At 42.5% G+C, this 10,862-nt stretch overlaps 4 non-coding genes across 4 annotated transcripts; all 4 read right to left on the reverse strand.

Moving 5' to 3' along the window:
• Positions 1-73, reverse strand: trnar-acg (transfer RNA arginine (anticodon ACG)). Its single transcript has one exon. It is a non-coding gene; the product is annotated as a tRNA-Arg (tRNA).
• A 785-nt stretch (positions 74-858) lies between these two features.
• On the reverse strand, positions 859-931 carry trnac-aca (transfer RNA cysteine (anticodon ACA)). The gene has a single exon. It is a non-coding gene; the product is annotated as a tRNA-Cys (tRNA).
• A 355-nt stretch (positions 932-1,286) lies between these two features.
• Positions 1,287-1,359, reverse strand: trnar-acg (transfer RNA arginine (anticodon ACG)). Its single transcript has one exon. It is a non-coding gene; the product is annotated as a tRNA-Arg (tRNA).
• A 353-nt stretch (positions 1,360-1,712) lies between these two features.
• trnar-acg (transfer RNA arginine (anticodon ACG)) lies at positions 1,713-1,785 on the reverse strand. Its single transcript has one exon. It is a non-coding gene; the product is annotated as a tRNA-Arg (tRNA).
• Positions 1,786-10,862: the final 9,077 nt, after the last annotated feature.

Consider the following 10,862-nt stretch of genomic DNA (forward strand, 5'->3'; position numbering starts at 1 on the left):
CGAGCCAGCCAGGAGTTGAACCTAGAATCTTCTGATCCGTAGTCAGACGCGTTATCCATTGCGCCACTGGCCCTACAGTTTTCTAGTGGTCCTGGAATCTATCCCAACTGTCTGCAGGTTATAACCTTATCTAGCACAAAAACAGAAGAGACTGAAAATAAACATTTCAAAAGAGAGCGCTCTACCTCCTGAGCCACTGCCGCCCCAAAAACTGCAAGCCAGCCAGGAGTCGAATCTAGAGTCTTCTGATACGTAGTTAGACGCGTTATCCATTGCGCCACTGGCCCTACAGCTTTCCAGTAGTCCTGGAATCTATCCCAGCTGTCTGCAGGTTATAACCTTATCTAGCACAAAAACAGAAGTGACTGAAAATAAACATTGCAAAAGACGAGCGCTCTATCTCCTGAGCCACTGTTGCCCCAAAAGCTACAAGCCAGCCAGGAGTCTAACCTGGAATCTTCTAATACGTAGTCAGACGCGTTATCCATTGCGCCACTGGCCCTACAATGTTCTAGTTGTTCTGGAATCTATCCCGGCTGCTACAGGTTATAACCTTATCCAGTACAAAAACAGTAGTGACTGAAAATAAACATTTCAAAAGACGAGTGCTCTACCTCCTGAGCCACTGCCGCCACAAAAACTACGAGCCAGCCAGGAGTTGAACTTAGAATCTAAGGATCTGTAGCCAGACACGTTATCCATTGCGCCACTAGCCCTACAATGTTCTAGTTGTCCTGGAATCTATCCCAGATGTCTGCAGGTTATAACCTTATCTAGCACAAAAACAGAAGTGACTGAAAATAAACATTTCAAAAGACGAGCGCTCTACCTCCTGAGCCACTGTCGCCCCAAAAACTGCAAGCCAGCCAGGAGTCAAACCTAGAATCTTCTGATTTGTAGTCAGACGCGTTATCCATTGCGCCACTGGCCCTACAATGTTCCAGGTTCTTGAATCTATCCCAGCTGTCTGCAGGTTATAACCTTATCTAGCACAAAAACAGTAGTGCCTGAACATAAACATTTCAAAAGGCGAGCGCTCTACCTCCTGAGCCACTGTCACCTCAAAAACTACGAGGCAGCCAGGAGTCCAACCTAGAATCTTCTGATCTGTAGTCAGACGCGTTATCCATTGCGCCACTGGCCCTACAATGTTCTAGTGGTTCTGGAATCTATCCCAGCTGTCTACAGGTTATAACCTTATCTAGCACAAAAACAGTAGTGACTGAAAATAAACATTTCAAAAGACGAGCGCTCTACCTCCTGAGCCACTGCCGCCACAAAAAGTACGAGCCAGCCAGGAGTTGAACCTAGAATCTTCTGATCCGTAGTCAGACGCGTTATCCATTGCGCCACTGGCCCTACATAATTCCAGTCGTTCTGGAATCTATCCCAGCTGTCTACAGGTCATAACCTTATCTAGCAGAAACACAGAAGTGACTGAAAATAAACATTTCAAAAGACAAGCGCACTACCTCCTGAGCCACTGTCGCCCCAAGATTTACAAGGCAGCCAGGAGCCGAACCTAGAATCTTCTGATCCGTAGTCAGACGTGTTATCCATTGCCCCACTGGCCCTACAATGTTCTAGTTGGCCTGGAATCTATCCCTGCTACAGGTTATAACCTTATCTAGCACAAAAACAGTAGTGACTGAACATAAAAATTTCCAAAGACGAGCGCACTACCTTCTGAGCCACTGTCGCCCCAAAAACCACGACCCAGCCAGGAGTCGAACCTAGAATCTTCAGATTCGTAGTCAGACGCGTTATCCATTGCGCCACTGGCCCTACAATGTTCTAGTTGTCCTGGAATCTATCCCAGCTGTCTGCAGGTTATAACCTTATCTAGCACAAAAACAGAAGTGACTGTAAATAAACATTTCAAAAGACGAGCGCTCTACCTCCTGAGCCACTGTTGCCCCAAAAACTACAAGCCAGCCAGGAGTTGAACCTAGAATCTTCGGATCTGTAGCCAGACGCATTATCCATTGCGCCACTAGCCCCACAATGTTATGATTGTCCTGGAATCTATCACAGATGTCTGCAGGTTATAACCTTATCTAGCACAAAAACAGAAGTGACTGAAAATAAACATTTCAAAAGACGAGCGCTCTACCTCTTGAGCCACTGTCGCCCCAGAAACTACAAGCCAGCCAGGAGTCAAACCTAGAATCTTCTGATTCGTAGTCAGACGCGTTATCCATTGCGCCACTAGCCCTACAATGTCCTAGTTGGCCTGGAGTCTATCCCAGCTGTCTACAGGTTATAACCTTATCCAGCACAAAAACAGTAGTGACTGAAAATAAACATTTTGAAAGACGGGCGCTCTACCTCCTGAGCCACTGCCGCCCCAAAATCTACGAGCCAGCCAGAAGTCGGACCTAGAATCTTCTGATCCGTAGTCACACGCGTTATCCTTTGCCCCACTGGCCCTACAATGTTCTAGTTGTCCTGGAATCTATCCCAGCTGTCTACAGGTTATAACCTTATCTAGCACAAAAACAGAAGTGACTGAAAATAAACATTTCAAAAGACGAGCGCTCTACCTCCTGAGCCACTGTTGCCCAAAAAACTACGAGCCAGCCAGGAGTCGAACCTACAATCTTCTGATCCGTAGTCAGACACGTTATCCATTGCGCCACTCAATACAATAACAAAATTCTGTTTCTTCATTGGTGAGTATATATTAATGTCTTTTATGATACAACATGAATTATGTGCAGGGTTGGGTAGGGTTACTTTAACTTGATTACTTTCAATTACTTTTGGATTGCTCCAATACCAAATATGCTACTAAAAGACAAAAGAAACTAAATATGAATAAAATTACTACATTTTGTGCAGGCTTGGGGAGTAACGGTGTCATGTCCTGCACGGTTGTCATAGCATCCAGCTAGCCCCGCCCCTTGCCACCGGCTGAGACCCATTGAACTGATTGCATGTGGAGTACCTTTGGGACTGCCCGTTGCCAGACCATTGCTTAATCTTGAGGAAAACCTGTTCATGCCTGTTTGTTCTGAGTAATGCTTAGTTTGCAATTTTGATTGCCGTTAAACCTGCTTTGTTTTGTCTTTGGTCCGTTTGTGTGTTGGACAACTTTTATTTCCTAATTAAAGTGAAAGATCGGCTACGCAAATGAGTTCCGACTTCCTGCTTCCCGGTCTGTTTCCTGACAAACGGAATATATTTTCATTTTGTTTCTGTCGCATTTTATGTTAGTTTTACCAGAGATCAAAGAGATCAAAGCCAGGAGAGAAAGCTTACCACGCGTTGTGAGTCATCATTTTATTCATATTTCGTTTCTTTTGTCGTTTGTTAGCATAGTTGGTATTGGAGTAATCCAAAAGTAATTGAAAGTAATCCAGTTAAAGTAACCCGACCCAACTCTAGTTGTGTGACAGATGAGGACTTGATTTTCTATCATTAAGCTGCAATAATAAGAAGCTTGGTTGAGCATGTGACTCCATAGGAAAAGGAGTAAATGCTGATAATTGCACATAATTGTAGCGTACTAAAACGACATCCACCCGCCCCCCACGGCCGACCTACTTTGTGATGACGGCTGCTGTTTACACTCACCATATGGTGGTATGTGCAAGAGGCATTGTTCGATTTTCATACACAAGGCCAATTTTCTTTATTTTTTTCATTTCACATCTCAGAACCGGCAGCAGACAGCAGAGAATGTTAAGGAATCGAGTTAAAAACTAATTGTGATGGTAATGAGGATCTTTTGTTTGCTATTCTGGAACGGGGGTGTAGGTCCGTTGTGAGAACCCAGCAATTAAGAAGAACGGAGAATGTGATAAACTACTGTTAGCCTCTCTCTGTCATTTAGATGTTTTTTTACTCATTCGGCGGCTGCTGAAAGGTTGATAATGCAGCCTGTAATTGAAGAAGTTCCAGCTTGGATTCAGACATGCAGGTTATAGAAAAGCATGACAGGGAGGTTCAAGCCTTCTAGCGGTAGGAAGCAGATGTGTTTGTTGTTTTTTGTGTTTTTGTTTTTTTTGGTGTTTTTTGTGTTTTTTGTGTTTTTTGGGATTTTTGTGTTTTTTTGTGATTTTCCTTGTTGATTTCCTTGTTGTTTTCCTTGTTGTTTTCCTTGTTGTTTCCTTGTTTCCCTTGTTGTTGTCATTGTTGTCGTTGTTGTTTTCATTGTTTCCGTTGTTTTCATTGTGTCTGTTGCATCCATTGTTGTTTTTGTTGTTTTTGTTGTTTTTGTGTTTTTGTGTTTTTGTTTTTTTTGATGGTTTTTGTGTTTTTTTGTGATTTTTGTGTTTTTTGTTGATTTTCCTTGTTGATTTCCTTGTTGTTTTCCTTGTGGTTTTCCTTGTTGTTTTTCTTGTTGTTTTCCTTGTTGTTTTCCTTGTTGTTTTCCTTGTTGTTTCCTTGTTGTTTTCCTTGTTGTTGTCATTGTTGTCGTTGTTGTTTTCATTGTTTCCGTTGTTTTCATTGTGTCTGTTGCATCCATCGTTGTTTTTGTTGTTTTCGTTGTTTTTGTTGTTTTCGTCATGTTGTTTTCGTCATGTGGTTTTCGTCATGTGGCTTTCGTTATGTGGTTTTCGTCATGTTGTTTTCGTCATGTTGTTTTCGTCATGTTGTTTTCGTCATGTTGTTTTCGTCATGTTGTTTTTGTCATGTTGTTTTCGTTATGTTGTTTATGTTGTTGTTTTCGTTATTGTTTTTGTTGTTGCTGTTGTTGTTCTCGTTTTTGTTTTGGGTCAAAAGTACTGAAGAGCTGTGTATTTCAACCTTTTGTGAGCCAGGGCATGTCTTTACATTGGAAAGATGTTATAAATGTCATGATTACTGATGCAAGGCACCTGAACCTGCTCCTTTGGCAGCAACTGGCTCAGACGCTGATTGGCTACCTGTCACTTTTAAACCCTCCGTCTTCCTGTCACCGGTGGCCAGTCCGTCTGCGAACCTCAGCTTACGCTAGACAAGCCTTTCGAGCCTGACTCTCTCCTGTTCTGGTTCCTGTCTGCTCCGACCCTTTTTCTGATCACGACCACGATTTTTGCTCTCCCATCCCGGCTACTGACCTGTTTTTTCCGTTCTCAACAACGCCATCGCTCGCCACGGAAATACCACTTCCGCGTCTGAGCATCCTGCTCCCCGTGTGTGTACTATCCTTTCCCTTTTTCCCAATAAAACTAAGAGAAACGCACGCAAGTGGGTCCTGGCTCCGTTCTGGTCCTGACAATAAAATGACACTGAACAGTATGTTTAATTACAATATAATTTACAATACCCCCACTTTTTACAGGACAGACACTTGCCAATGACATCATATTTGCAGAAAATGATTCATAAATGTTTTATAAAATTTTGAATTTTAAAAAGTGACAATAGATAATTTTTCACGGCACACCTGACGATCTCTCATGGCACACTAGTGTGCCGCGGCACAGTGGTTGAAAGTCACTGCTGTAGACAGTCAGTCGTATAATTCAGTTTGGTACAATTATTCATGTAATCTTTATGTTTAAACTTCGTATGTTTTATAATCAATGATTGCTGGGATGGGCTCCAGCACCCCTGCGACCCTACTGAGGATAAGCGGTGTAGCTAATTAGATGAGAGGAATAACTAAATAGATTGCCTACACATAAATGTCATTGAACACAATTAATATAAAGTATAAACACACAAAAAGTGTAAAATATACTTCACAATGTCACAGCCAGAAAGCCTGTCCAATCAAGAAAGATTGATCGGTGGCAAAACCAATTTTAATGTACAGTGGAACCTCGCTAGTCCGCAGTTCAACTTTTGTGGGTTCAGAGCTTCGCGGGTCTAAAAAATATACCTTACCTTCTCAATAAAAGCATTTATTGACTTGAGCAAGTGCGAGCTTATGTCAACTGAGGACACGGTGTGGACACTCTTCTTGTGAAGGGGAGGGGGAGGCCCTGACACAATGCTTAGTCATGGTGAGTTACCGCTTCGCTCACCCCCCTCCTTCAACTCCTCCCACCTCACCCCCTTCTTCTGTGGTGCTGTTTATCATGGAGGAACTCGTCGACGCGACTTAAGTATATTCTCTTCTGTCATATTTCATCTCAAGTTTGACTTTATTATACCAAAAGCGAGCGGTTGTTTGCACTACCTAAACACGGCTAATTGTGTGTGGTTTCGTGTATTTGTTGTAAAAGCCGTTTGATGCCGCTAGCTAAAGTATGTTGATATTATCAGAAGGTAGCTCTTTCACTTTCATTAAAATGAACACAGACCATTTTTTTTAACTGTTGTTTCCCAAAACGCTTCACAAACACTCATCAAATATCACATTTTCACCGTTTTTATTTTCAATATGTAACCGGTAGTGTTAACAAGCGAAATAAGCTGCGATGGCTGCATGTGGTTGAGAGCGGTTAACACAATCCTACTGAATGGTTCGTAGTGGTTTCGCCGCAGTCCTATTCCGTGTAAATTGATTATGTAAGACATGGCTACACTTGTGGGTCATGTTTAGGTACATTCAGTTCCAGTGTGAAGAGTTCTGGATGAGTCACCCAATATCTCCTTGCCATCATGCCAACGATCACTTCGGTTTAATGGCGGAGGGGTATACTGTATACGTTTTTTCAAGCATTTTAATGGGGCGCCGCTACTTCGCGGATTTTCAGTTTTTGCGGGTAGTCTCGGTCCCCATTAACCGCGATAACCGAGGGATTACTGTATATCCATTGTTATCCGTTAAATTCCTTCAAATCAGGACGCCCATTGTGCTGCATTTATCTATGAACTTAGCCATTCAGTCACAAAACTTTCACAGTGTACAGGACATTACATGTACAGAGGCAGCAGGCGAGATGAAGTTTGTGAGGTCATCGCTGTGTCGTCCCCTGCCCCACTTGTGAATTGATGACTTGTTCTCAGCGTCCATTAGCCACTGACACTTACGCTGAGACTGGTCACAGACCAGCAGTTTCTTCCCATTCATGGCCACTCGTACTTCTACATCATCTTGACGCCATCCACAAGCTTGTTAATGACATATACAGAACAGCATTGTGCACAAGTGAGTACAAGTGCCCCTCACATTTACCGTAAATTCCGAACTATAAGCTGCTACTTTTTTCCCAAACTTTCAACCCTGCGGCTTATTCAGTGATGCGGACAATTTATGTAATCTTTCTAACGGCCGCCAGCGGCACTCGAGTACAAAAGGTAAGATTTAGACCGGTGGAATATATGCGCCGAGGAAGACTGCAACTTCTTAGTTTGTGCACAAACTAATTTAGCGTAGACATATCCTCATCATGCAAATTTCAAAGAGAAAGGCACATTACGCAACTTTCATGCTAAATGCTATCGAGCAGTCCGATATAGAAGGAAACCGAGCTACCGCACGTTAACTTTACTTTGCGTGCGTGATGCTAGCGTGTTTTTGAATAAGGGAGCGTGAGATGACGTCTATAAGAAAAAGTCTCTTTCCAACTCTGAGGGAAGACAACTTTGATGACCTCAAGTATAAGGAGGAAAATGAGAACGGTTATTTGTGCTCGTTACAAGTACGGTATGTTTTCTTAACAGAGCTGTTTACTGTGTTGCGAACGTGTTGCTAGTAGCGTTTTGCTACCCTTCACAGGCACGGTTTGGGATGAAAGTTATAATATTATTATTATAGCTTTGAAAACTCTCTCAGTGTGCCGTCTTTCTTTGTAAATATGTGTAACCATGTATAATATGTATTTGCAACTGTATATTTTTGTAATGTATTTATTTTAGAAACTTATTTTGATATGTTTTGTTCAAGCAAATGAGAAAGAAAGGGCGGGGCAAACGCGCGCTGATGGGAAGTGGAGTAAAGGTGAGACGTGTTTGTGGACGCGGCCGACAATAGTGGATATATATTTTTCGAACCCTTACCTTTGGAAATATACACTTTTTTCCTTGGATTACTTTCAACGGGCACCTGGACTCTGCAGGTCTGCATTAAATTTTAAATACCGGTATCATTTTCCGTTCATTTTGCCGGCTGTGTTTTTTGGACGGTATCGGGTATGGGTTAATTTCGTGTTTGAATTGCGTTTTATCAATGTGGGCGCATGCTGCCAATATACAGGTGCGGCTTGTGTATGTACAAAATCAGTTTTCCTCCCGAAATGTGGTGGGTGCGGCTTATAATGAAATGAAATGATCTGAAATGATCTGCATTTATATAGCGCTTTTCAAGTCAATGACTTCCCAAAGCGCTTTACATTGTGCTTCACATTTCCCAATAGCGGCCGTGATCTGTGCAGCCATGTAAGGCGCTAACCTGCTTATTGGGGGTATTGGGGTTTTAGTGTCTTACCCAAGGACACTTCGGCATGTAACACGGACAAGCCGGGATTCGAACTGGGATCCCTTAATCCTAAAACGATCGCTCTACCTCCTGAGCTACTGCCGCCCCGATAATCAGGTGCGCTCTACTGTATAGTCCGGAATTTACGGTATGCCAGTATTTATTTCATTGTCGCCTTTTAAGGGACAAAAATTGTCGAAATTATTTCAATTTTCACACTGAAAATCCAGCAATTACTTGATCAACACTCTCATGTAACCAGGTGAAAATGTCAATCACAAAGAGTCTCAAAGGGCTGCACAAATCAAAGACTATTGCAAACTATTATTTCAGACTGTTATGACACCATCCCCCCATCTAAAACCTACATGAGGGCAAATAATACACATATTATCAACATGAAATATAGATTATTCACATGCTATAGCAATGTTCATTTTAGCTGTGAAAAGTGATGGGTCCCGGGGACTCGCATGCTCAAAAATCTATGGGTCCCAACAGAGATCTATGGGTCCCCAAAATTTAGTGTTATCGAGGTTGAAATGATAAATCGGTGACAAATATATCATATGAATTTATATATTCATTCAGTTTTAATCACCAAATTAATAATTCATTTTCTGCATCAAATTATTGTTGGTAATATACCGATTAAAGGGATAACCACAAACCTGTCTTTTTTCATTTTTTACTTTTCTACTTCCTTTTTTCTTAACTTTTTTATACAACATCATAATTCGTAATATAATGCATCAAAGCAAGTGAGCCGTTTGAGAGCCGGCTCTCTTTAATGAGTTGAGCCGAGAAAGCCGGTTCTCTAAAAAGAGACGTACTTTTCACTACACAACTCGAGATCGGCGTGCAGACGAAAACTCGAACCGCGAGACCAAAACAACATCTGCCGGATCTGCCTGACGAAAAGTTTGGAGTGCGGTAAATCTTTGTTTTAAAAAAATGTAATCGGGTAATAATGACAATTTTGTGTCAAAAAAGTTGCGTCCCGGGGACGCACCTCTATTTAAGGCTATGCGTCCCCAGCAAAAATGATGCGTCTAGGACGCAGGGACGCGGGCAAACGAGAACACTGATAAATTAACCAATTCTACATTTCTAGTTTTAATCCTCTGATATTTTTGTAAATTTTTTGTACATTATTATTGTTATTATTTCAATTCACCAACCTTTCCATTCGTTACCTTTCTTCAAAAAAAATACATGCCTCTCTTTTAGGATGGTGTTCCGCAGGGTTCAGTGCTTGGCCCCCTTCTCTTCAGCATTTATATGCTTCCACTAGGTGATATTATGCTGAACACCATCATCCCCTGTACTGGAGAGGATTCAGGGTCAGAGTCAGCGCCAGAGAACCAGTAAAGTATATGGATACAGAGAGAGCAAGACTCAAAAACCTTTTTAGTTGTTCTGGGACAAAAAAGGCACCAAAGTTATCGCTCATAACATGAGTTTCGACTCTTTTATCGCCAAACTCCAGGCGGCCTGTATGGTACTTGGTCAATAAAGGTTTAGTTCCATGCAGTGCAGCACAGAGGAGTGAGCTAAAGCCCATTTTTCACCATTCCGATATTTCTGACGTATGCGTGCGATATTTGCATGTGCTCCGAGTTCACATGTTTTTCAAATGTTGTAACTTGGGGCAGGCTGTTATTACTGGTCAGGCCGCGACGTTTGATCGAGCTTTACAGTTGGCAAACCTTTCGACTTAGTCTTAATGACTGCCTTTGGGTGTGTGAGCAGATGGTTCTGTTCTCTTTGACTAAAGGATGAATTGTACAGCAAGATGGACTCCAGTTTATGCAATATAGGTTGCTGCTTAAGGCACATAATCCTTAAATTTCACATTTAAAAGCTTTCTAAATGTCACACACAGCTCAAAGGATGTTGCAGGTTTTGATTACATTTTGGCTGGAGTTGCACTCACCATTTAATTTGGTATCCATTCTTTCAAACCTCCATCTATTTATCCATTGATTTATCTCTCAAGCGAGAGACTGAGTAGAGAAAATCTCTAGCACCCTAACGTTGAGCACCGGATGCCCTCAAGGAAGTGTGCTGAGCCCTCTACTGTTCACCCGGTAAACCTTAGACTTTTCAATAACACATTCCATGAAAACGATTGTGAAGTTTGCCGATAACACCACCTTGGTCGGCCTTATCTTGTCGTGATTGCCATTTTGGAGCACCTGCGGCGGCTTGATTGGTGCCAACAGCCCGGACAGCTGATTGGTGTACACTGCCTTTTTAAACCCCCGGCTTCCTTTCAGTGATTGTCAGAACGTTGCGAACTATTGTATTCCACTCAGTGAGCATTCCCGTCCGACTCCGCTTCTGCTAAACCTTTTTCCTGCCTGATCTTCGTTATTGACCCGTTTCTGGACCTGATTACGCCCGTTCTGCCTGCCTCCTGTTACCTGACCCGTTTTGCCTCGTTACCTGCCTGCCTCCTGCCTACGACCCCGATTACGAACTCGACAACACCCTTGATCTCCAGCCCCGGCCAAACGACTTACTATTCCCGCCTGTTTTCGTCCGACACGGAAGTGAGTCCTGT

The sequence above is a fragment of the Urocampus carinirostris genome, chromosome 7 (assembly GCF_059441175.1).
Source record: "Urocampus carinirostris isolate Australia breed hairy pipefish chromosome 7, RoL_Ucar_1.0, whole genome shotgun sequence".
In the NCBI taxonomy this organism is placed as follows: domain Eukaryota; kingdom Metazoa; phylum Chordata; class Actinopteri; order Syngnathiformes; family Syngnathidae; genus Urocampus; species Urocampus carinirostris.